This window comes from Canis lupus, chromosome 18 (genome assembly GCF_048164855.1).
Source record: "Canis lupus baileyi chromosome 18, mCanLup2.hap1, whole genome shotgun sequence".
Taxonomy (NCBI): Eukaryota; Metazoa; Chordata; class Mammalia; order Carnivora; family Canidae; genus Canis; species Canis lupus.
The window spans coordinates 8,816,988-8,844,551 of NC_132855.1; the positions used below are offsets into that span (position 1 = coordinate 8,816,988).

Sequence of the window (27,564 nt, forward strand, 5' to 3'; positions counted from 1 at the left end):
GGCGGGGCGGTGTGGGCCACGACGCCTTAAGTAGCAAGACCGCCGCCTGTCGTCACCATATGTGGGCGGGACTCGAACGCCGACCAGCCAATCCCTATAGATCTCCCCACCAGAGGCCCGCCTCCGGCGGCCGAGGGACGCTGACTACCAATCCCATGTCGCAAATCTGCCAGCGGGGCCCAGCGAGCAAGTCTTCGCTGCCGCACTGGCCTCTGGGAAACGTAGTACGCCTTGGTGGGGCCGCTCCTGCTCCCTCCTGCCTCCCGACTCGTGACCTCTCCCGTACTTCCCAGCGGCCCCGCCTCGGAATAGCCTGAGTTGTTCCCGGCGATGAGCAATGGAGCGAGTATGCCTGGTGACGACGGCCAGCTTCCAGCCGGGAGCCACGCCATCCGCTTAGCTCATCTCTGGGTCGCGGCTGGCCTCCTGCTTAACCTCCCCCGGCTTCCGTGCAGCCGCCGCCGGGCGCCCCCATACGCCCGCCTCGGGAACGCCTCCAAGGTTTTAGCTGTTTAATTAGGTTAGCGGTCACCAATGTCTGTAATCGAGCTGTGCGATTCTACCCCACCCCCCCCCCCGTGTGCCCCCTACCCCCCAAAAAAGGCTGTGCTTTAGTCTAGTTAGTCGTGTAGTGTGGGTATTTCTCCTATTAGGAACTAGAAAGATCTGGCTATTCGGTGTCACGTGAGTCACAAATTCTGCACAAGAGTGAGTCCTTTGACAAGTCGGCCTGCCAAGAGGTCAACCGGGGATAAGAGTTGGTTTCTGAGAATTTCACAGCTGGTAAAACAAACATGAACTATAAATACCGGTATCACGGTGTTCTGCATTTTCCGAGGTGCTCCTAGACAGCTCTGCATTTTCTTTTCTTTTCTTTTTTTTTTTTTTTAAGATTTTATTTATTTATGAGAGAGAGAAAGAGAGAGGCAGAGACACAGGCAGTGGGAGAAGCAGGCTCCATGCAGGGAGCCTGATGTGGGACTCGATCCCGGGACTCCAGGATCACCTCTGGATGGAAGGCAGGTGCCAAACCACTGAGCCACCCAGGGATCCCCTGGTTTGCATTTTCTGAGGTGCTCCTAGACAGGTCTGCATTTTCCAAGGTGCTACCTAGATAGGCCTTACTCGTTACATTTGTTGTGTATTTAGGACCTGTTATTAGCATCTGTCTTAGGCTTAGGACAGCCCCAACTCAACGGCCTCACCCCAGTGTGGGGGACTCATCCCCACTCCACCTCTCCCCTCGGCTCCTTCTCTTGTTCTCAGCCTCCTGCAGCACATTTCCACGGGAATGGGCCACCTGCACTTCAATATCGTTAAAAGGACAACTGTTTCCCTCTTCCTGTCTGCCCTTCGTGTCTCCACAGTACTACTCTTCTCCCCATATGTCCAAATTCAAAAACTCAACTTCATACATGGTTCCGGCTCTCTCTCCAGTGCCCCCCAGAACAATCAATTTTACAATAAAACTCAAATTCATGTCCTGTTCTCCTCACACATGGCCTCAGTTCATACCTGGGCACTCTAAGGGACCTTCCAGTGTTTTCACCAACGTTTCACGCATGATAATGCTGCCAGGCTTATTTATGGCTCCCCTATATTACTAATACACTAATTTAATAGTTGCTCAAAAACACTCGTTGGTTCCATTACCACTATGTTCGATGCCAACCGTCTTAGCCCGGCCTGGGCTCCCTGTCCAGCTCCACCTGTCCCTGCTTCCCCAAGCACATCCCAGTCTTCAGCCACACTGCACCGACTGCTTGTCATTCCCAGGACACAGCTCTGCTCTCCTCCTCCATTTTATCGCTCACATAGTTCCATGTTCTTGTAATGCCCTGACTCTCACCTTCATCTTAACACTTTATCCCGCCTTTCAAGATCTAGCTCAAATGCCACCTCCTTCATAAATACTTAACCAGAATTGTTTCTCTCTCCTGACAACTCTTAGGGCTCTTTGTAACATTCTATTGCCACTTATTATATCCCTACAGGCCACACAGGTTATTCAAAGATGTTCTTCAAGGGGCCATATTTTGGGGTAGCTTTTCCTCTGTTGAATCCTGAAGCAGCAAGTAAACTGCACAGAGCACGTAAACCAAATAAGGATACAGGTTGATGGACACGGCTCCCACTGACCTCCTTCCATCAGCCCTCCAGACGACTACACATCTGTCTAGTGACCTTGGCCCGCATTGAGTGAGGTGACCCCAGGTTGGAGGAGCACAGAACTCCATACCTTTTATAACACCAGGCTCTCCATCATCCAGAAATAACTAACACTACACAGAAGGCAATAATTTTACTACAGTCTGAGCCCATTTCCCAGGCGGATGTCCAGGTTCCAGGCTTTGATCTGTGCCTTGCCTGCATCTGGGGCACGTTCCTTTTATTTGCATCCATGTTCATGTCCACTTAGAGGCTTTTCTTGGGCAGGCCCAGCCATGGCCTACCACATGACATAAGTACTTGTTTTACGTTTATTTATGAACACATGCGTCATCTAATAAAATTGCCAGCTCCCCAAGAACAAGAACCTTGTTTTCATCATCTCTATTCTTCATGGCATATAAAGAAGTGTTATCTTTGTAAATATAGCCAGTATATGTTAAATGAACTTCTAGGAAATAATTGTTGACTATATTTCTCTAGTGTAAAAAAAGGGAAAAACATTACATACACAGAAGATAAGTTTCAAATTATGAACTCTGAGACGTATTTTTGATAAATTCATCTTAATATATATTTTATATTTTATATTATATTTTTATGTCTGTAGTTACCTCAGATTAAGTGCCAGAAAGATGCACAGTTCTCACAAGACAGTGGACCTTAACTCCACACATTGGCTTTACAACATATTTAAAGTAATTACAGACTCCCAACAACATTGAGTCACCAAATGACTACAAATAGCAGGAGGAAAGGGAACAGGACCCAAGGGCCTTTTCCTAGCCAGAATTTGCCTTTTTTTACCCAGGAAAGAATACCTTTTCCAGGGACTTCTGCCTAGATCTCACTAGCCAGACTTTTGTCACACGATGATCTTTGGCCAAAGGGGAGTCTAGGGGCAGCCCCAGTGGCTCAGCGGTTTAACGCCGCCTTCAGCCCAGGGCAGGATCCTGGAGACCCCGGCTCGAGTCCCCCATGTCGGGCTCCCTGCATGGAACCTGCTTCTCCCTCTGCCTGTGTCTCTGCCTCTCTCTCTCATGAATAAATAAATAAAATCTTTAAAAAAGGGGCAGGGGGAGTCTAGAAGACAAGTATTTTCAGCTGGGCTTACTGACCGTCAAATCTGAGGTTCTGTTAATAAGAACAAAGGGGGGATCCCTGGGTGGCGCAGCGGTTTGGCGCCTGCCTTTGGCCCAGGGCGCAATCCTGGAGACCCGGGATCGATTCCCACGTCGGGCTCCCGGTGCATGGAGCCTGCTTCTCCCTCTGCCTATGTCTCTGCCTCTGCCTCTCTCTCTCTCTCTGTGACTATCATAAATAAATTAAAAAACTTAAAAAAAATAAAAAAAAAAGAACAAAGGGGAGATCATGGATGTGGGGTGGGCAGCTAGCAGTGTCTGCTTCTTGTACTCTGAGACAAAGTTTTCCCATGATCTAATAAATATCACATGTTTGCTACCAACTTGACATTATGTGCTGCCTCTCACTTCTGAGTAGTAGGAAGATGTGTCCTCCTCCTACGAAATACAACCTACTCAGATATCACTATCACGGTAAATACACTCATTGTTACAAAAATAAATGGTACATTAATCTGAATTTGTGGGCACACCTATCTGAGAAGAGTTCTAAGCTGCTCATGGGGTCAGTATATTGAGAAATATGATTCAAGAACAATTAACACAAATAAGACTTGGTATTCAAACCTCCTTTGAAGGCATAAACATAAAAGGTTGTCTTTGAATGACTTTAGTCATGGCTTCCTTGGGATTCCTTGCATAGTATTAAGCAAAATTAAATGTCTCTCAGATCCAGCTAAGACTTCTCATAACCTCGTTGCTGCCTGTCTCTTCCAACCCACCTCTCATCACCTAACAACACAGTCCCTTCCCTTTGACCATATGGAACTCCTGGCAGGTCTCGGAGCTCATCGTGCTCACCAGGCCTCATACAGGCCTGGTGCCTCGCTACTTCTCCGGCCTGACTTCTCACCCACTACACTTTGCCTGAGTGTCTTCTTTGCCACCTCAGAATACAAAGTTCATTCCCTACCCCTTAGACTTCTGTACCAGCCCTCCCTCACCCTTGAGCTTCACAATTGCCATTCAGATCTCAGCTTAAGTGACGCCTCCCTTAGGAGGCCCCACCCTTACTCTCCATCCTGATGTGGTCCTCTCACCCCACTTACCGCCCCCCCCATGTATGTTATTCTCCTAAAGCACATCTCACCACCTGTTTTTCAGGTTCAATCATTGTTTACTCTTGGCCCTACTACAATGTCAGAATTATGAGAAAAGAGATTTTGTTTTAGTCACTGCTGTATCTTCAGTATTGGCACTTAGTAGATATTCATGTTTGCCAAATGAATAAATGGACAAATAACTGAATGTCACTCCTCTGCCTGGAACATCCTTCTCCATAATCTCCCCTCATCCTTTAAGTCACCAATCCTGGGCCTCCCGCCCCCATAGCATCAAGGTTAAATATCTTTCTACTACAATCCTATAGTGCCTTCCCTGGAATAGCATTAGTTATACATATTGTAATTCCTGATGACCACTTCCCATCAGACACAGAGTGGGCAAAGTCCAAGATCATCATTACTGAATCAGACACCAAAGTTTACAAGCACCTGAGCTTTACATGTAGCACTCTTGGGATGCCTGGGTGGCTCAGCGGTTGAGTGTCTGCCTTGGGCTCTGGGCGTGATCCCGGGTCTGGGGATGGAGTCCTATATCAGGCTCCTTGCAGGGAGCCAGCTTCTCCCTCTGCCTGTGTCTCTGCTTCTCTCTCTGTGTCTCTCATGAATAAGTAAAATCTTAAAAAAAAAAAAAATACATGTAGCACTCTTGTGCAAATTAGAAAGACAGGCAAGGGCACCCAGTTTAATGGGTGATAATGAGCTGGAATTCAAGCCCCCTTTCCCCCTTCATCAGGCAACAACCTGTCCATCTGTACACAGTGGCCCTGGTAAGTGGCCCTAGTAAGTGTTTAATTCCGTGAGGGAGTGAATTTCTTCTGTAAAACTGCAAACTCAGAATTTTGTAAAACTCAGAATTTCTTCTGAGCAGTTTTCTTAAAGACTGAAACTCAGGTTGAGAGAGAAGATGACACTTAACCATTACCGGAAGTCCACTCTGCTGCTGGCACTGTTGTAGGGCTCTCTTTGTTACTACTTTATTGCAGTATGATTGACATACAAAAAGCTATACTTGATGGATACAACCTGATGAGTTTAGAAATAAATATATACCAGTGGAACCATCACCACAATCAATGCCATAAACATACCCATCATCTACAAAAATTTCCTTCTACACAACTTGTGTGTGTTTGTGTGTGTGTGATAAGAACACTTAATTCTAGGTTCATCTTATACATCTCATACACTTCTTATAGTGACCATACGCAGGACAGATTAGTTTTAACATTTTGTGGATGAAGAACTGGGCTCAGAGAGGATTAGCCACTTTCCCACTGTTATACCATTAGTAAATAGTTCATCTGTGATTAAAGCCCAGGCCCGTCTGATCCCAAGGTTGTCCTTGGCTGACCTCGGCCACATGGGACCCTGAGTGCTCCTTCCCAGGAGTCATGGGTTATGAGTGTAGTCCTGCTAGGAGGGCCCATGTGGGCAGAATATTGCCCTGTTCCCCCACTTTTTACTGTCCCTTGACCTCTACTGTTGTTGACTGCTTGTTTGATTGGTTATTTGGCAGATTTAGAGTTTTCTGATATTCCAAAGGCTATAGCAGAATTATATTATCAAATAGCAATGTTATTCAATCAAATAACATTTAAATGGATTATCACTTATGTTCAATGTATTTTGCTTTTTTTTTTTTTTAAGATTTTTTACTTATTTATTCATGAGAGACACAGAGAGAGGCAGAGACATAGGCAGAGGGAGAAGCAGGCTCCTCACAGGGAGCCTGACGCAGGTCTGGATCCCCAGACTGAGATCGTGCCGAGCCAAAGGCAGACACTCAACCGTTGAGCCACCCAGGCCTCCCTGTATGTTGCTTTCTTAACCTGTTTGCAAGTTTTGTTTTATTGCCAGGGAAGGTGATAATACAACATGCTGAATATGAAGTCTCTGTTTATTTGTTTTAAGAAGGGATACGGCGGCAAAGTTAGTTAAAACTCCTAAGGCTTCAGATATATTTTGTTCGCCTTTTCACTTTTTTTATGTAGGAGACATTTCTTTGTGGTCATCGATTTTGAAGTTACATACACTTTCTCTAATGAAATTTCTGGAAAAAAAAATAGGGTTGTCAATTGTCTTCTAAAAAGAGAATGTTGCTTATCTCACAAAGTTGTGGTAGTATCAATAATACAGTATAAGGTATGTTAGAAGAGGGCTGTGAGCCATACATAATATATACAGCCAGACAGTAATGCTCATCACATGTTGTAATGAACGGGCTTTTCATGAAAACGGCATACATATGGATTTTCTTTTCTTTGAAGAGAGAGCTATCATTGGACTATTTCATTTGGATATCCTCTGATACTTCATACCAAATATAATCAAAATCAATCTGTTCTCTCTGACCTCTCTTTCCTAAAACCCTACAGCCAGTTCTACTTCCCCACTTTCTCTGTGGCAGCACCAATCTTCTGGCCAAACAACCAGAGAATCTTAAAGTCAAGAAAGACTTGAGGGGATGCCTGGGTGGCTCAGCAGTTGAGCATCTGCCTTCAGCTCAGGGCATGATCCCGAGGTCCAGGGATCAAGTCCTGCATTAGGCTTCCTGTGAGGAGCCTGCTTCTCCCTCTGCCTATGTCTCTATCTTTCTCTCTGTGTCTCTCATAAATAAATAAAATATAAAATAAAATAATAAAATAAAATAAAAATAAAATAATGACTTGAGGTCATCTACTTCAAACTCCTGTCTCATCTAGGAAATGCTGTGGCAACACGACCGAGATCCTGATCTCTAACTCAGTCTACCAGGATTCAAATCCTGGCCACACTGCTTGCAATGGATTCTTGAGCAAATCACTTCACTTCTCCATGCCTTGTTTTCAATGAGAAGAATAAAAGAACCTATTGCGTTGACTTGTAATGAGGATACATGAAACAATACTATGCAGAGCACTGAGCCCAGGGCCCAACACATAGTAAACATTCAATAAATGTTAGTCTTTAATATAGGAAGCAGATATTTATCCATCTTTCTTAAACCCTGCCAGTACTAAGAATCACACAAATTTCAAGGCAGATCATTCCAATACCAGATAGTTATCATTTTAAGAAGTCCCATATTCCTTCAACAAACATTCATCATCAAGTGGCTACTCTGTGCAAAACATAATGCTAGAATCTGAGAACAAAGAGATGGGTGAGAACAGTGCCCTCATGAAGTCCCCAGTCTATCAAGAGTTCAGTGCCAAGTGGCCTGTGGCTGTCCTGCCCTCATAGCCCTGTAGAAGTGATGCTTTTATGTTCCTCAGGGATATGACCAATGAGAGCCTTCATCTACCCCCCCAAGCAACTAGTCCACAGCACCCCCTCTCCCCGTCCCCAGGGAGGTCAGTCCTCTCTTCTGGAGCAAAGCACTTTGCTCCTGGGAACGTCCTTCCTTACATCTAACTGGCCGTAAATAACCCTGCCTATTAGGTCACTGGATTGTCAAAATAAAATGAGATCATTATATAGTCTTCACAATCTGTCAGGTATTCTGTAATGATGAGATAGTCCATGTGTTAAACCAAAGGAAAAAATGACTCTCCTCATGATGGAATTGTAGATGTCAGTCAGCAAGGGAAGGTCTTTTGGTGAGGAGCTGATAAAGGGGTTAAGACGAAGAGCTGCACCAAGCCCCCAGATCAGGCTTACCAACAGGACAAGACTAGACTGAGTCAACAAGGCATCCAGCTTTGCTTCTGAGAATCCAATTGTGGCCACATATTTTGCTGGAAGGTCACCAGGCTTTAGATCCAGACAGACCTAGGGTCAAAAGGCCTTATCTACACTTACTAGCTGGGTGATCTTGTGCAAGATACTTAATCTAAACCACAGCTTCCTCATTTGTAAATTAGATTCTCTCCACTGGGAATTCAGAGTTAGAATGTAGAGACTCGGTCAGAGTCTGAACTAGTCTTTTGAGTAGAGGGGATATGATGTCAAAGAATATAAATTAGCTATCATCTGCCCACCACAGATATGAAAAAACAAGAAAGTCAGTTTGTAGAGAGAAAAGAAAGAACCAAGCAGTACTGTAGAGAGAAGCAGGAACAAGAGATAAACTGCCAGGCTCCTGAAGGGCTTCTACTTTCAGATAGCAGAACTTCCTGAGACTCAGCTGAATTTGGGTCCCAGGATCATCCCTGAACTTTTAAAATAAACCCTTTCTTTGGACTCAAGTTAGGTCTAGTCTGTTTCTATTTCTTGTAAGCCGGAGTAACTAATAGTTTCTTCTTGGCACTCCCCTGTTTCCTTGAATCTAATGTTTCTTGGAGACCCAGGAAACTGTTCAGGCAGTTGCAAATGGGACTTGCAGAGCCTATCCTCTACTCTCAGATGAAAGGCAGTAGGAAGTAGGAACAGATTCTCCAACACTTTGGAGGCATGTTAGCATTTTAGCATTTTTCTAAATTATGGAGAATGAGTTGAACTGCCAAATTTCATTCATCATCAGTGATATTTACTGTGAACCATCCCAGCCAAAAGAATTCTGAAGAGCTAGTTTGAAAACCTAAACCAAACTGAACTGACCATACCAGGCCCATCACACTGAAATATTTATATTAGGTACTTTTAAAATTATAATTATTTTATTAAAAATAAGAGAAAATTGGCTATTGGACACATTGCTAAAAGACTGAAAATTTTAATAAGATACATTTAACAATTACTTTTCCATTCCATTTAAGAAAGGCTTTTGTAGTAGTTAATCTGAAGCAGATGCCTACTCCAAATCTATCCAACCCTCCCTCCTCATTTACAAAACTCCAATTTTGTCCAGATTTCCAACCCCCTTTGAGTGGCATGTGCCTCAGGGAAGGGTGGATCTAGTCCCAGCTCCAGGCACTGGGTCATGAATGATCCCATGACTGATTCCTCCTACAAATGGTTGGTGTAGTCCTGGATACACAATATAATTCTAACCAATGGTGTTTAAGAGTTGAGGGGTTTGGCAGGAAGACTTCTCCTTCCCAGGAGACCGAGACCAAGACCAAAAAGAGATGGTCTTTCTCTGTGTATATTGTCATTTGAGACCAATGATGGCAAATAAAGCTAATACGCCAGGAATTGCAAGAGAGAAGGTTTACAGAAACTGGATGAGATTCCTGAGACATCAATTACCAAGTAGCATCACCTACCACCTCTAGACCACTCATTATGTGAGATAATAAAAGCACTTATTACTTAAGTCTGTTTTAACCGGAGATTTCTGTGACTTGGGGCTGAAAGGATCCCAACTGATGCTGTTACATCTAAGAATCTCTTTAAAATGATGGTAGCATTTGGCAATTTCTAACATTCTTATATGTATTTAAAAGTGAGTTGAATAAAAATAATCCTTCAACTATTCCCCTACAACCCTTAAAAAGTTCCATATGTTCCAAGAAAGAAAATGTCTTTGAAATCCTCACTCCTGTCATCTGCTGTTTTGTACATAGAATGTACCAACATAGTGCCACTGCCTACTTCATGCCGCCTCCGCAGAAGTCTGTCCAAGGACACCCTGTTAAAACTCTTTATTTGGAGAATTTCCCTTCCTTCACTCCATTAGTGTATGTGAGTGTTTTGTGGACTTTTCCCCCTAGTATCCTTTTCTGTCTCCCTCTTTGCCATTCCTAGTTAAGAGTGATCCTCCTTAAGGCAAATTTCATCACTGTCTCCATGTAGACTTTCCAAACCCTACTTCTGTCCCTGCAGAATGGATCGTCCCCTCTGATGTGGTAAAAAGTGCATTTTCTGGAGTCAGACTGTTAGGATTTGAACCCTGGCTCCCCCTTTACCAGATGCAAGTCACTGAATCTCTGTACTTTGCTTTCCTCTTCTATAAAATGGCATTAATCAATAGCACTTTTAGGATTATTGGGAGAATTAAATAAGACAATGCATGTTAGCACTTAGCACATGCCAGACATGGCAGTAAATACTCGATAAACGTAATAATATGATTATGATCACAGAAAAATCCATGAGTTCTATTGTACCGACTTCTCTATATTTTTCTTTACCAGGCTTTGAGATACTTGCATCTAATTTTTGTAGCTCAGCATCTAGCACTGGCCTGAAAAGTGGTAGGCACTATATGAACACTTTTTGATTGAATGACCATGTTAGTGCCTGGCTCATAACCCTTTATTGGCTCCTGATCGCCTGTAGTATAGAATCCACACATTTCAACGTGGTTTACAAAATTTCGGGTACCTGGCTTCTACACATCCATCTTGCTTCGTCTACCTTTCAGCTAAGCAAGATCAGTAGTAGTTCCCCAAACAAACATCTCCTTCAACTGGGAATGTCTTCCCAGGCCCTTTCTCCAAACCTGGTGAATTTCTTTTGACATTCAAGACCCAAATCAAGTATCTTTTCCTATAAGGTCTTTCCTGACCATCTTCTAGCTGGCCACCAACTCCAGAAACACAGGCAAATATATAGTAATTTTGTTGGTATTATGTTACATTACAGGATGAAATAATATATCTGCATTTCCAGATTTCACAGCTCCCTGGCTCCCTCGCAGCTAGAGCCCATCCCTCCCTCTTCTGTGCTCCCAGAGAAACTTTTGCCTCTTTCATGAACCACTGATTATCCAGGATGCCACACACAGAGGCCCTACCTTATTGATCTGTGTATCCCAGCCACCCAACTCCATGATTGGCACAGGGGAAGCACTCAGCAAATATTTGTCAGGTAAACAAAATGTCAGCCCATATTATGGATCATCTATGTATTAGGCAAGGAAAACTGCCACCTGTTGAAACGTTGATAGTTGAATATCCCTCGCATATAAATCCTGCCTGCAATCACTTTCATCCCTGTTGGTCTAGATAGTAAAGCAAAATGCTTGCCATGTGCCCTGGTGATTTCATACTGAATTACTTATACTCAGCTTTCACTCATGGTTAAAACATGTCTTCTTTGAACAAATATTTGCATGTTTTAAAAAGGAAAAAATTAAGGAAATGTGGTTTATAATCAGTCAATGTTATTTGATGCCTTCAAGAAGAAAAATATCAACAAAGTAAAATGGATAAAACATTTCCAAATTAATGCTATACTAACATACGAATGTTCTTACTAATAAGAGAAAATTTTACAAAGAGCTATTATCTAAACTGAGCAGATAAATACACTGCTGTTAATCAACTTTAATTTATACTGGCTGATAGAGCTCATGTATATAGTTGCAGTCAGATTGTGTGGCATTTCAACTAGTGAACTAGTGGTTCCCCACTCCCTCTACCTGCAGCAGATATCCTCTAGATTACGGTAAAATCCCAAGTCAGGGGTACCTGTGTGGATCAGTCAATTAAGCCCCGGATCTTGGTTTAAGCTCAGGTTATGACCTTAGGATCTTGAGATCAAGTTGCAAATCAGTCTCCTCACTCAGCATGGAGTCTGCTTGGGATTCTCTCTCTCCCTCTCCGTCTGCCCTTCCTCCTGCTTGCATGCTCTCTCGTGCTCTCTCTCTCTCCCCCTAAAATAAGTAAATCTTAAAAAAAAAGAAGAAGAAGCCAGTCTCCTCTCAGAAAACTCTCTAATGAAATAGTATTTCTTAAAGGTGACATTTGGCCAGAAAAATAAATACTTAACATGACAGTTTCATGAAACAGTTTGTGAATTGGAAGATAGCCCCTGGCTAATGATGAAAACCACATTGTCAAAATGCATGTTTTACAGTTGCACACTGGCTGGTCTAATGAGGGAACCATTTAGAGGCTCTCTCTGCTTAAACAATGACTTATTGTCCCCGGGAAACTTCACTTTCTCTGACAGTAGAAGAGCTTATAATTAAGTGGTCGCTATGACCATTCTAACCTTTAAGAGATGCTTCAGATCTGGGGAAGTTATATTTTCAACCTGATTTTGAGTATTGCAGTAGGGAGGTAATGGCATCATCACTCATGCAAATCTAAAGTAAAATTATTGTCATTCAATAAAGAATTACTCTGTTCATCGTTAATCCAACCTATAAAAGGTAACTTGCAAAGTGAGCCATAATAAATATGTATCCATAGCACAATAGCACCCAAAGCTAGGACTGCCAGGTTGGCACTTAAAACCTGTCAGAGGAAGTTGATAAAATGATACAGGGCGACTCAAAAAGTATTGAACGCTTCCAAAGTGGACTACTCCGTAACCAGGTAATATATGATCACGTATGTATTAAACTGTGGGTGACCTTTTAAGTGTCCAGCCATAGGGAATGTACTAGGTTTTGAACACATGTTTCTGTTTGTTAAGTGTTTGATTCTTTTTGAATCATTCTGTATGGGATCCCTGGGTGGCGCAGCGGTTTAGCGCCTGCCTTTGGCCCAGGGCGCGATCCTGGAGACCCGGGATCGAATCCCACGTCGGGCTCCCGGTGCATGGAGCCTGCTTCTCCCTCTGCCTGTGTCTCTGCCTCTCTCTCTCTCACTGTGTGCCTATCATAAATAAAAAAATAAATAAATGAATCATTCTGTATAATACTATGGGTAAACTAATCTGAGGGAGTCCTAGGATCGAGTCCCACACTGGGCTTCCCGCATGGAGCCTGCTTCTCCCTCTGCCTGTGTCTCTGACTCTTTCTCTCTCTCTGTGTGTCTCTCATGAATAAATCAATAAAATCTTTAAAAAAAATATGTGTTATGTGAGTGTGTGTATACACGTGTGTGTGTTTATATACATAATATATACATAATATTCCAATATTACTCCACCATGAAAAATAATGAAATTTTGTCATTTGCACCAACATGGATGGATCTAGAAGATATTGTGCAAATAAAGTAACTCAGACAAATACCATATGATTTCACTTATATGTGGAATCTAAGAAACAAATGAACAAACAGAAAAGAGACTTAGAGGTACAGGGAACAAACTGGTGATTGCCAGAGGGGAGGGGGAGGGTGAAATATGTGAAGGGGATTAAGAGGTACAAACTTCCAGTTATAAAATAAATAAGTCATTGGGATGATAATGTACAGCATAGGGAATATGGTCAATGATATCACAATAACTTTGTATGGTCACAGAGAGTAACTAGACCTGTCGAGGTGATTATTTTATAATTTATAAAAATATCAAATCACTATGTTGTACACCTGAAACTAATAGACTACTGTATATCAAGTATCCCTCAACTTCAAAATAACAAGGACACTTCAACCCCAGCTGCTGCAGTGCTGTTATCAGCATTCTTGCTGTAGGACCCAGGGTCACTGCTAGCCCCTAGAGAATCTTTTCTAACTTCTACAAAATTTTAAAACTCATCAAGTTGCCTTTCCCCTTGGTGAGAGGGAGGCAGTCCTCCAATAGGCAGCACTGCTCGGCATGGGAAATGTGATTAGATTTCAATCCTTTTGCACCCCCCCAGCTGGGTACCTGTGTACAGCACACAAACGATACAACTTCTAAATAGCAGCCCCATTTGGGTGCCAATGCAAGTGAAAATATCCTAGGACTCTTCCATACATTTTCTATAGAAAATACTTCAAACAAATACAGCATACACTCTTACTTAAAAAAAAAAAAAAAAAAAGAATTGTAGGGACGCCTGGGTGGCTCAGCAGTTGATATTCTGCCTTCGGCTCAGGGCCTGATCCCAGGATCCGGGATCAAGTCCCACATCAGGCTCCCTGAGAGGAGCCTGCTTCTCTGTCTCTCTGTCTCTCTGTCTCTCTCTCTCTCTCTATATATATATATATATACATATATAGAATTAATAAATAAATCTTAAAAAAAAAAAGAGAATTGTATTTGATTCCAAGATCCACATTTTTAAACAATTCAACATCTCTGAAATTGAGGTTCCTTACAGTGCTCTACACAGTCAGCCACTCAATATATTTTATATAATGAATACATTTGCTAAGCAAAAACAAGGAAGTGAAATAATTCTGAATTCTAGTTTTATACTTCACTCAGAATAATAGGTCATTTTCTACTTGAACAATGACAGACACCCTATAGATCTATCAAATAGAGCATTTTTTCTTGTCCTCTGTTTTCAAGGACTCCTTAGACTAAAATAATTCCCTCTCAACCTTAGAGCACTTTGTTTATACTCTTCTTGTTGGCCTTATGCTGTTGTGCTTTGCACTGTAATTATATTTTGCTTGTCTTGCCTGTAAGCTCCTACAGGACAGGGCCCGTGACCTTTGTCATGGTCACATGGAAGCAAAATGGTCTCTGGAGACAGGCCGACCTGCATCCAGGTCTTAGTCCTGCTGTCTACTGGTTCTATGATCAGGAGCAAGTTATTTAGCCTCCCAGAGCCCCATTCCCTCACTTGTAAAATGGAGATAATCCTTAACACATGGGAGTGGTCTGAAGGTTTAAAAATGAGTTCAGTCATAAAGGACTGGCACTTAGAGGTCCTTTGTAACTGACTGTCACTATTTTTCATAGTTCTGGAAACAAGCAGATTCACATCCAGCCTTGGTCACTTATTGTGTCCCCTAACTACCCGTTCCCTCTGTAAGCTTCAGCTTTTAAGCACCATGAAGGTAGGATGCTGTCTGTCTCGTTCACTGTTTGTCCTTCGCATCTAACACAGAGCCTGGCTATTTTTGAATGGGCCAGTGAATGAATAAAAAAATGAAGATAATCCCTTACAGCGCTATTGTGAGAATTACAAAGAATGTATATAAAATGCCAATCACAGTTACAGTGCCTGGTACATAGGAGGCACCAATAACTGATCTTTGATTTTCAAAACAAATAGATATAAAACAAAAAAAGGATACAAAGACTACTATGGGCATTCATGCCTGTGTATTTATCATGTAATTGCTGGAAAAGGCATGAGAGGACGTGGCTAAACGACTGGCCCGATGACTAACACATTCTACTATAAAATTATTCGTATACCTCCAACACAACATGATTACAGGCAGCAAGAGTCATTTATTTGCTTAGTAAATATTGAGCACGTAGGATGCAAAGGACAAAATGGGTAACATATTTATGAATAAATACATTGATGTCAGGGACGAACATGAAGTGTTTACTTTCCAAGAATTTGAGGGCCTAGACAACTCAGGTTTCCATGTAAAGTAGATTCAAAAAGATCACAGTGAACATACAGGACACTTGGTAGTCCCTTTCCTCTTTATTGCAAATACTACCCTCATAACTGAGTTTTCTGCTCCCACTCATTTAGACAGAGGGAGGTAGTGCCTATGATCTTTGCTACAAACACAGAGAGTATAGGAACCATGACTCTGGAGGTCAGGACAAGGGAGTTCCTACTGCCCTGGATACTATCCTCCCATAATTACAACACCATGGGAAGTAGGGCTGTGCAGACATGAAGAATGGGTGGAGGGAGGATAAATTCTAACCATGAGACTAAAGATAAATGCTTGCACCTCATCTGTCACTTGGCTTCTCAGTGATCTCACCTAAAAAAGTCCCTGCTGCTATGTGTCATTCCTCTCCTCCAACACAGATGGGGAAGTAAAAGTCCATAAGCCATACTAGAGTACTGTTGATCAAAGAGGACGAAAAAGTTCAGGACTGTCATGCTGAATTACCAATTTGAATTTTGTTGTCATACATCTTTACATTGAGATCCTTAATTCAAAATGTAATAGGACACAGAGTTAAAACAATGTTACAGGTCTTCATACAAGCCTTTCCTGGCAAAAAGGTCTAAGCAGTAACCCCGAGACCCATCCTGAAGCTCCCCCTCAGCCTCCTGCGTCCCCTCTCAGCTTTTAATGATAAATGCAGATTTCTGGCCACTATAGGCAACACAAGATACAGAAAGTGGCAGCAACACTGCCTGAAAAATAATGAACAGAAAGTTTTCTAGGACCACAAATGCAAGAGCAAAAGAAAGGGAGTGCAGGGAGAAGGTGGGAGGGAGGGGGAAAAAAAGGTAAGAATTAATAAATCAATCTAACAAGGTCCAGCCATATCAAGGATTAACTTGTAGAACACGGAGCTGAAGGAGCTCTGATGAATGGCCTTTTCACCCCCATTGGCCTTTTGGGGGGAATATGATGCCGCCTTATATGAGAGAGGATGCTGGGAGAACCCTCTATTTCGGACACCAGATTACACTAGTGCCCAGGGCCACTTCTGGGGATATTAAGCTACAAACAGGTGGCGAGTGACTGAGATCTTCTTTGCTCTGTTTATATAAAATACCTTCCAGTCTTCCCCTTTTCACTTGGGCAACTCCAAATGGAAGAGACAGAAGTCACATGAACACCGACGGGGAGGGAGTGTGTATGTGGAAAGGAGGTGGGGGGTGATTGACATGTGCTCACCGGTGTCTGTTCTGGGTAGGCCAGATGTTATGACTTGTCCAGTCGTCCACGGGTAACAAGGATCAAAGCTAAAGCTCTTGTTATGTGCGACAAGAAGGGCATTTTTCTTACATCAGATTCTCCTTCTAGGTGCTTCTGAGAATCCTTCAAGACGGCTCACTGGCTCTGCACATCTGCGCTGGCCACCGTCTGTCCATCCGCCCGCAGAGAGCAGCACGGAGCACGGAGCCAGGCAGCAGCTCCACTCTCCGCAGGTTGTGGCTCCCTGGGTCATCACCCCCTCCCTGGGCTGCTCTTGGCCTTGCCCTTCTGCTCTCCTGCCACCACTTACACTCACCTCTGCCCGAATCCCTCAAAGCATCGGGAAGATCAGAAGGCTTGTTCCCACAGGAAAGAACTCATGGTTTAGAAAACAGTGATTTACCGAAAAAGAATCAGACTCCCAAGTCCTCCTGCTGCCCCACGTTGCATTTGTCCCACATTTCTTAGTATTATCATTTTTTGCTTTCCTTGGTTCATGACTCCTGTGGGATCATGGCCGGCAGATCTAAATCTGTTTATCCAAGAGAAGTCCTTGGGCCTCTGCGGGTGCTGTCAAGCCCCCTGCACCTCTGATCTGGATCTGTCAACACGTGACAAAGAGAGGGAGAGACTGAAGAAGTAGGAAGAAGCTGAGAAAAAGGAAGAGGACAAAGATCCAGTATAAAAGGTCAGCACTGGGCTCCGCTGCTCACAATCTCTCCTAATAGTAACACCCTGTTTTTACTTCTTTTATGTAACAAATTTTCTCCATAATAAGTCATCTTGTAAGAAAAAGTGAAGGACTGTCTGTTAAAATTTAACCAAGCTGAAATTTTTGTGACATGAGGCCACACAGTATGTTCTTTTATAGAAAACTGCTAGGTGTGCCTTACTGCTAAAGAGAAAAGAACATGGTGAAAAAGAACATGGTGAGACTGTCTCGTTTACTGAGACTGCTAAAATAATACACTGATTATTATGAGTCCCGTTTTAGTGCGTCTGAGTGAGAATTTGTTGAAGCAGAAGGGACATTATGGGAAAAATGCTTAGGAAGTGAAATTAGATATTTCACACATGGAGTAGTGGCTGCTTGATAGCAGAAAAACCCTCAGAAATAATTGATCAGGGGCTAACAGGGCAAACAACAACCAGCACAACTCTTCTTCCAGATGAGAGAATGGTCCGGGATAGCTCTGCGACTGCAGATGACAGCACATTATATTCCAGATATTGGAACTATTGAGTAACTAATGCTCAAAGGTTTATAGCCTGGATGAACATTCTAGAGTGCACATCACTTTTGATTCAACACTATCAAAAACAGAATATTAAAGCAAAATCAAATGATAGAGGTACATACACCACGGCCAAAATGCAAAGTGATGTTGGCTTTAGCACAGAAGCTTTCTATAGGTATGAGACATTCCAAACACCAGCTGCTGCTGAATGGCCAAGTCTGAATAGCAAGGAACATAGAAAAGTCACAACTGGTATAAAAACAAAGCAAGCAAGCAAGAACCAAAAAAAAAAAAAAAAAAAAAAAAAGAAAAGAAAAAGAAAGAAGAGTGGTAATAAGAAAGTGCAGCAGAGTAATTGCAACTTTCAGTAGATGGATTAGATGGATCTTCAAGGACCTTTGTAATTGATGTCCTTGCTCTTTGGCAGACGGGTCAAAGTTATTTTTCTCAAATCATAAACATTTGTTGGGAGGCAATTTTAGAAAGAGGTAAAAGGCAGTGTTCCAGTAAAATCGCCACTAACACGGTTACAACAGCTTCCAAGGAGAGGACTGACATGTCGTCCATGGTTTTTATAGGAATATTAATCTAGTAATCAGAAGAATGAATGGAAAGAGGATGGGCAGGGTTGGGTTCAGGTTCTGTGTGTCTGAAGCTATTATCAGCTTAAAGAGGGTGTAGGTTGTCTTTAAGAAAAAGAATATATATTTAAGACTACAAAACTGCCGGTGCCACACCCAGAGCCTTTGAATGGACCCATACGAGGAAGGAGGTGTGAAGGTTAAGCTTTCTCATCTTCACAATAAGCTACCTTATGGGCAAGTGATAGCTTAACGCCGCTAACACTGTTGCCCCATCTGTCCGACCACCCTAGCTAGAAACCCAGAAATTGTCTTTGATTCTTCTTCTTCTTTCCTCTTTTCACCAAGTCATGCCCATTTTTCCCCTTAATTATTTCTCAAATCCATTTCTGTCTTCATTCTGTTTTTTCTAAGAGAAAGAGTGAGAGAGGAGGGAGGTGGGGTAAGAGCAGGGAGGGAGGGAGGGAGAGAGGGAGAGAATCTTAAGCAGGCTCCACACCAAGCACAGAACCTAAGGTGGGGCTCAATCTCATGACCCTGAACTGAGATCATGACCTGAGCTGAAATCAAGAGTCTGACACTTAACCTATTGAGCCATCCAGGTGCTCCTCTTTTTTCATTCTTAATGCCGACACCATGGATCTAGCCATCTGCATCTCTTCCCTACTCTACTGCAAATAGCTTCCTAACAGGTTCCCTGTTCCCACTCCTGTTTACCTCCCAGAAATCCATGACCCTGTACCTAGAACACTCTGTCTATCCAGAAGGCAAATCTACAATTTCACAATCTATGGAGCACCCTTCATCAAAGCCCCAGTTAGGAGAAAGCTCTAAGCCTCCTTAGCATGACAAGCAGGCCTCCATGACCTGGTCCATTGTACCTCTCCACCCTCAGCACTCAACTTTTCACGGTATCAACAACAAACTGCCTGTATTTTCCTGCAAAAACCTTACAGGTTTTCACATCCAGGCTTTTGGCGCCTGGCTGACCTCTTAGCTCAGAGTCTCCCTTTCTCCTCATCTTCCTCCCTTGTACCTCCCTCCAGGTACGTAGCACACTATGTTAGGACTTGTATCTATCTCCCTTTTCCTCACCTCTCCAGCCTGTCATTAACTCTGGGGTAGGGGTCATGTCTGACTCATTTTGTATCCCTAGCACTTAGCAGAATGTCCATCCTCACTAGATTATTTTTGAATGAATAAATTAATGACTGAATCAATCACCATATGAGTCATTCTCTGTGTCAAAGTACAGAGAGACAAAAGAGTAGAGAACTTAGTTCTGGGCTATGCCCATTATTGTAAGTCAGAGAAAGAAAAGAAGGCAATTAAGCATAGGCTACTGAGAATAAGTAGTCAGAAAAGTAGAAGGATTAACAGGAATTGTGTCATCTTCTATTTATCATGAAGTTATAGTTTCTACAGTGAATGCATACTACTTTTTATTTATTTATTTTTTAAAGATTTTATTTATTTATTCATGAGAGACACAAAGAGAGAGAGAGGCAGACACACAGGCAGAGGGAGAAGCAGGCTCCATGCAGGGAGCCCGATGCGGGACTCGATCCCCGGTCTCCAGGATCAGGCCCTGGGTCGAAGGCAGGCACTAAACCGCTGAGCCACCTGGGCTGCCCCTACTAGTTTTTGAATAAGAAATGTTTATGGGGCATCTGGGTGGCTCAGTAGTTGAGTGTCTGCCTTTGGCTCAGGTCATGATCCTGGGGTTCGGGGATCAAGTTCCGCATTGGGCTCCCACAAGGGAGCCTGCTTCTACCTCTGCCTATGTCTCTGCTTCTTTTTCTGTATCTCTTATGAATAAATAAAATCTTTTAAAAAATGTTTATTAGGGTACATGCTAAGCTGCTTAAACAGAGAGACCCCAAAATAAAATTATTAAAATACAGTAGTTTATTTCTCTCTCATGTAAAGACCCAAAGGTGATCAGTCCAGAGCCAGTGGAGCAGCACTGCTATCCTCATCATGCCTGCCCTGCCTCTCGACTGCCAGTTTCCAAGGCTGCTTCTAGTCAGCAGGGAAAACAGGACAGAAGCCCCAAGTTGCCCCCAGTTCCCGGCCATACCCAGCTGCAAGGGATACTGGGAAATGTAGACTCTAGTTGGGCATGAATATGACCAGCTAAAACTCAGGAGAGTTTTATCCATAAAAGGAAAAAAGAAGAAAGGAATACCAGGGATGACTAGTGGTCAGACGGAAAGTGTTCTGTTCTGTTGGTTTTCTACAAGAGAGAGGGAAAGAGAATGTTTTAGTAAAGCAGTAGAAGCAAAAGCCAGATTTCAAGGAACTATCGTTACTGGGTATTGGACAAATGAAGATAAAAAGTACAGACTATTTATTCGAGTTTAACAGTAAATGGAAGAAGAGAAACAGTCTGATGACCATCAAGAACTACAGACTTGAACCAGATTTGTTTTGTTTTGTTTTTGTTCCATCTTTCTTGGAGGAAGACTACACATGCTTGTTCGAAGGTAGCAGTGGAGATAAGGATCAAGCTGGAGACAGCCTCAGGCTGGAGATGGCAGCCTTGTTGGATCAGAGGGCCTGCTCTCCCGGAGCTGAGGGCCAGAGGAGAGGCCAGTCTGGAGACACTGATACTCAAGTGGAAGGAAGGTAGAGGGAAAGTTGACCCTACCCACCAGGTCTCCCACCACAGAGTCCCAAGCCCCACATTTTCCTGCCCTTTATCCTACCCAGCCACGTCCCCCCAAATACTACCTGTTACCCAGTCCCATTTTCTACCTTGCAAAGTCAATGAATCACCTAACAAGAGTCTCAACAAAGCCTTCAAGGGACACTCTATCTCCTGCTCCCCTCTAATCCGTTTAGCTATATACTCTTAATTCAATACACAAAGATTACCTTCTACATTCCCAGGTGGACAAGTAAAATCTTTGCCTTCATGGACTCTGACTTGGAGGACAACACGTACATTTCAAAAATAACCTCCTGGAGACAAAGTCCAGTATTTGCTGTGCTACCAAGTTACCTGAATAGTGAAAATTTCTGGGAGGGTAGGAGATGGGGAAACAGTATGACACATGGGACACACTGTCACACTGAATATACACTTATCCTCCGGTGGCTTGAAGAATACAAATCTAGATAATGCATTCGCAGAACTCATACACAGAAAACGGAGTCAACAAACCATGTCCATCTTGAAGAGATGTTAATAGGTAAACAAGCCTCTAGGTAGGGCCTTGAGTGATCATAAAGAGCCAGTGGTTTTATCACCTCACTTTCCAGCAGGAGCACATGCTTCTCTCCTGTTCCTCTGTTTGCTTTTAATTTTCTCCACATTCTCCTGCGTATGATCACCTTCTGACTTTCATTTGAACTCAATAGGCCATTTCTAATCTCTGCTGGGCTGAAGAGAGAGATGGGGAAACACAGGGCTAGCTGAGGACAAAGCACGAGCCTGGGGCAGCACGCTGACGAGTCCTTGAAACAGCCAAAGGACATTCCTCTATGGACTCAACTGCCTCGATGTTCATACTTTCCTATCTTAGCCCGACCCCCTGGATCCTGTGAGTATACTTTAACATAGAAAAATTCCTTTAGAAATCTTTTTTATCTTTACCCTCCAAGATACATGTTGGCAATCATCCCCCAAGCACACGGCCCACCGATAGACATCTGAAGGATCTCATGACTCTGGTTTTATTAGACGGTAATAAGTAACCTTTCCCCAACAACAGCTAGTTCCCTCAAGGTCCTGGAAACCTTGCTTCCAAAATTCCTTACAGTACATCTATCCTCAAACCCCTCCCAATCAGCCACCCCTGGGAGCCTTGGTGGTTCAGCGGTTGAACATCCATCATCTGCCTTTGGCTCAGGGTGTGATCCTGGAGTCCCCGGATGGAGTTCCACATCTGGCTCCCTGCATAGAGCCTGCTTCTCCCCCTGCCTATGTCTCTCATGAATAAATAAATAAAATCTTAAAAAAAAAAAAATCAGCCACCCCTCACAGGCCTGGGGCAGTAGTTCTTCCTGCCCACGGGTTCCATCCCTGTGCTTTAAGAAAACCACCATTTTGCACCAAAGAAATCTAAAAAATTCTTAAAAAAAAAAAAAAAAATTCTTTCTTTGTCTCGGCTCTGGACCTCACCCCACCAAATCTTACCTATATTCCAAAACTTCATCAGAGAGTACAGGTTTAGAGGGAACATGGACTCATAAGTGAAAGGCATGAGTTAAATTCTCAGTCCTGAGCAATTTCATTGACATCTCTGAGCCTCAGTTCTCATCCGCTGATGCAGATGGATATAACACCTACCTCGCAGCTTGCTTCTGAGAATTAAAGGGGATGTTTGTGTAAAGTTCCCATTCTGTCAGGACCCAACAATCACCGAAAAATGTTACTTGTTATTATGTGACAATGCACCCAGATAAAGTAGCTGGTATCAGCCCAAAGCCTGACCAGCTCAGGCTGTTGGCCCAAGTTAAAAAAAAGTAATGAAAGAGCATAAAATACTGGGATGACTTACGTATCCCTTCTGGAACACCCTATTGCTATGTAGACCTAGAATGAACCAGAAGCCAGGAGACCAGTCTGGTTTTAACAGTAGTCAGCCTTGCTAGGGCCTCTGGAATTGGCCTTATTAGCAATAATAGGAAATGCTGAGTCATCCTACCACCCCCTCCCACACCTGGGAGGGGCAGGAGGCTGGAGGGTGTTGGGGACAGAAATCCTCTCTGGCAGGCCTCCCAGCAGAGCATTCCAGGGCCTACTGGGGCCCACTCTGATCTCCTGACCCACTTGCAGTTGACCTCTTCTTTGTCTGAGCCCTATTTACGCTCTCACCTCTCGCCCACTGATCCAACTGGTTATTTTCCTTCTCTGGGCAGGAGCCTCCTGACCTCAGTTCTTGAGCTGCAGCCAAATGGGCAGGTCCTCCTACTGATAACTGGGAATTTCCACCTGTGACTCAGGGGAATGCCCTGAACAGAAAAAGGTGCTTTCTTCCTGAAAACACCGCTCAAGTTTTTCTTCTAAAAGAGTTAAATGAGGGATCCCTGGGTGGCGCAGCGGTTTGGCGCCTGCCTTTGGCCCAGGGCGCGATCCTGGAGACCCGGGATCGAATCCCACATCAGGCTCCCGGTGCATGGAGCCTGCTTCTCCCTCTGCCTATGTCTCTGCCTCTCTCTCTCTCTCTCTCTCTCTGTGACTATCATAAATAAATAAAAAATAAAAGAGTTAAATGAGAAGGAGGAAGAAAATTAAAAACCTGCTCACAGTGGACATGGATGAAAGTGAAGCAGAAGAAAAAAATTAGATATGTTTTCCAGAATGCAACTACTTTATTAATTTCCTGATCTTATCTATGCAATTTAAGGGTGCTGCCAGAATTTTAAAGATGGCTTGCCATCTATTCTCTGTTATAAATTCTCCCTGTAATAAGTATCAATTTTGGTAGCTAATTGACCTTTGCTCTGTGCTGTAGGCCTGTGAGATGAATGGTTTGGTCTGATTTTCAGGCTTCAGAGCCCTGCAACAGATTGCAGATGTCTTGAGTTATAGAGCTGGTCAACAACACTATTAAAAAAAAAAAAAAAAGCCACATGAGAAATGCTTTTCAGCATCTTTGCTTACTGAATAACCTGTATTGGCAAAAATACTTGCCCTTGGAAGTCTTGAGTCTACTGCTCCCAGCCCCCATGTTCCCTTCTAAGTCCTCACTTCCTATTTTCTCAGTGGTGAAACACCAAGTGGTTAGAAGGAGTGGTTAGAAGTCTGATGCATGAGGACTGAGTGGTCACAAATGCCTCCTCTGTCCCCACTTCTCCTGCAACCCTGATCACAGTCCCTGCGACTGACAGGCGGTGGGAGTGGCTGGCAGGTCTGAAGAGCACTAACCACCAACTGTACCACTTCCTTCCCTCTTGGGTTTCAATCTCTGATAACCGCCCCTGTCCCCTCCCCCCATCAGGTGGTGCAGATGTAGCCCTTCCACCCCAGGGTGCGTACAACCCGGCTGTGGCATCTTCACCAATCCACACTGATCACCAAGGGTGGCTGTAGCATGGGTGATGCTTGCTGCCTCACTGCTCTATGCCTGGCTCCCCAGAGGGCCATTGAAGATGCCTTCCCTGCAGAGAGAGAGAGGGTGCCTTGCTTGATGAGAAATATGCACCCCACCTCGGCTCTCTCTGCTTCACACGGGGCACTCTGTTGAGCCTCATCTTGAGATGGTTCTTCTTGCCCAACACTCAAAGACTTGCCATCTGCTCAGCAGGTCCTAAAAGTTCTGACTTCAATATTTGTGCTAAAGATCAAGTCCTCAGTTTTCATTCTCATTCATATTTGTTTGCAGAAACAAAATTTTTTTTCAGGCCCTAGGTCTGTGTGCTTGTAATCTCCTGGTTGTAAATGAAATGATCAGACACACAACTTGTTTTAGTTTGATTTTTGTTGTGAATTATTATTGGGAGGGGATCCCTGGGTGGCTCAGTGGTTTCGCCCAGGGCGCAATCCTGGAGTCCCAGGATCGAGTCCCGCATCGGGGTCCCAGCATGGAGCCTGCTTCTCCCTCTACCTGTGCCTCTCTCTCTATGTCTGTCATAAATAAATAAAAATAAATATTAAAAAAAATCTTTGAAAAAAAGAATTATTATTGGGAAACTGGACAGAATCATGAAAGGAGAACCGATAATTTTGTTTATTAAGAATTATACAAATTACTTTTATTGATGTTTTCTGATTATAAAACTCTCGTCTAATGGCTTTATAAGATGTGGAGAATCCAGGAAAGTTTAAATCACCAAGATAAAAAGGACAAAAATCTCACCACCCCATGGCCATAACTGTCCATGTTTTTGTTTTTTTTTTTTAAGATTTTATTTATTTATTCATGAGAGACACAGAGAGAGGCAGAGATATAGGCCAAGGGGGAAGCAGGCTCCATGCAAGGAGCCCAATATGGGACTCCATCCCAGATCCCATGATCACACCCTGAGCCAAAGGCAGATGCTCAACTGCTGAGCCACTCGGGCATCCCAACTCCACGTTTTGATCTATTTCCTTCCAATCTTTTTTTCCTACAATTTTTAGTAAGAATAGGAAGCCTATTTTTATTACTAGCAAACTTCAGCGGAGAACCCGGGCTGTGCAAGGGGGGTGACATACACATTTGCTGGTGTTTCCAACAGCTCCAAAAGCCAGATGTTGCTGAAATTGTAGAAACTGAGTCCTAGAAAAGTGACTTAATAACTTGTCAGAGTGAGGATTCAAATCCTCGTCTCACTCCCAGGGCAAAACGGTTTATGACATGGATTCCCAGCTGAGGCCTTTTTGTGGATTTTATGGAGAGAAGGAAACTTCCAGAGAGGGATGTGGGAAGGTTGATGCTGTTCTTAGTGAGAGTTGGATCGATCCAGTTTATTATTACACCAGACCTACTGAAAGAAATCTCATTTGTATATAGACATTTTCAAAGAGGGAGTGATTTCTCCATGAATCCAAAATATCACTGTCATTGTAAGCTGAGTAGAAAGAAACGGAGAGATAGGCTCTGAATCGTCTACAAAGCCACTCAGCTGGGGGTGTACCAAAAATGAAAGAGTAATTCTTAGACAGTTTGGGCCATGTTCAACGCACCATGAGCCTGGGCAATGTCTTGGTTTCCAGGGATGTCCAGCTGCAGACAAAGTTATAGCAGCTCTAGCAATATAGCTATTGCCCAGACATGAATAAATGACAGCGAGGACAGAAATGTAGTTGTAGTTCTGCTAAAAACCTTTGGGCTCAGATAACCATATATATTAAGCGATCCCTATGCTAGCCCTCCCTGTACAAGATTTGGGGCATTAAAATACGTACATACAATAAATGGCTTCCCTGCCCACAAAGAGTTTCATCCAGTCAACAAATATTTATTGTATTTGTATAGCACCTACTATGTGCCAGACACTGTATAGACCAGATATGACAGTAAACAAAACAATTAAAGATCCCTACCCTATAGAGCTGGCTGTTGAATGGGAAAAGCTGGACGACAGTCAATAAACATAATTGAGACAAGTTGTGCAAATTCCACAGAGTCCCACAATTTGGTATGAAGTGCAGGCTTTACCGGGGAAGCTCATAAGTGATGGGTTAACAAGAGGCATGGGGTCGCTCAATCTGCTGTTCATTCATTCATTTAGATTTTATTTATTTGAAGGAGAGTGAGCAAGACAGCGCGCATGTGCACAAACACAAGTGAAGGGAGGGGCAAAGAGAGAGGGAGCAGCACACTCCCCGCTGACCAGGGAGCCTGATTAGAACCGGGAGTCCAGGACCCCCGGGGGATCATGACCTGAGTCCAAGGCAGACCCTTAACTGACTGAGCCACCCAGGCACCACTACTATTCATTTTAAATTCACTTATTTCCAGTATGAGGGTTTGCTTTTATTTTACTTTTTAATTTCATTTTATTTTTTAATTTGTAAAATGTTTATACTTTTCACTGTACTTAAAGAAGTGTCTTCTCCACTATCATCCATCTCTTCAGTCCTTTATCCTGCTCCTTCTAGGTGATTTTTACTAATTTTTTACTTAACCTTCCAAGGCCTTGGTTTTGGCAGAAATAAGCAAACATTCATATTTCTCCTCCTTTATTACACAAAAGACAGTATTCTATATATGTCTTTCACTAATCTTTTGTTCTGAATCTTGTTTCTAGAAAGCTGTTTCTTTTTATTTTTTTAACAGCTATTGTGTTTTCTCTTTTGCTTTATTTAACAAGTCCCCAATTGCTGAATATATGTTTTTAATTGTTTGCTATTCTAAATAATGTCATAATGAATAACTCCCTGCACACAGTGTTTCAAATTTCTAGAGAATCTTAAAAGTAGAATTGCTGTCCACTGGTGAAACAAATGTAGCTTTATTAGTTAGTTCCAGATTATTCTTTATAGAGGCTGTACCATTTTGCACTCCCAACAATTATGACAGCAACTGTTTCTCCGCAGCCTCACCAACAGAGGGTATTAGCCAACATTTTGAGTTTTGCCAGTCAGATAGATGAGCAGTTATATATATATTTTTAGTATAATTGACAATGCTATATTAGTTTCAAGTGTACAAGGTAGTGATTTGACATCA

General features: G+C 43.0%; 1 long non-coding RNA gene across 1 annotated transcript; it reads left to right on the top strand.

Moving 5' to 3' along the window:
* Positions 1-381: 381 nt before the first annotated feature.
* On the top strand, positions 382-1,495 carry LOC140608640 (uncharacterized). Its single transcript, XR_012010607.1, has 2 exons — positions 382-520; positions 1,267-1,495. It is a non-coding gene; the product is annotated as an uncharacterized lncRNA (long non-coding RNA).
* Positions 1,496-27,564: the final 26,069 nt, after the last annotated feature.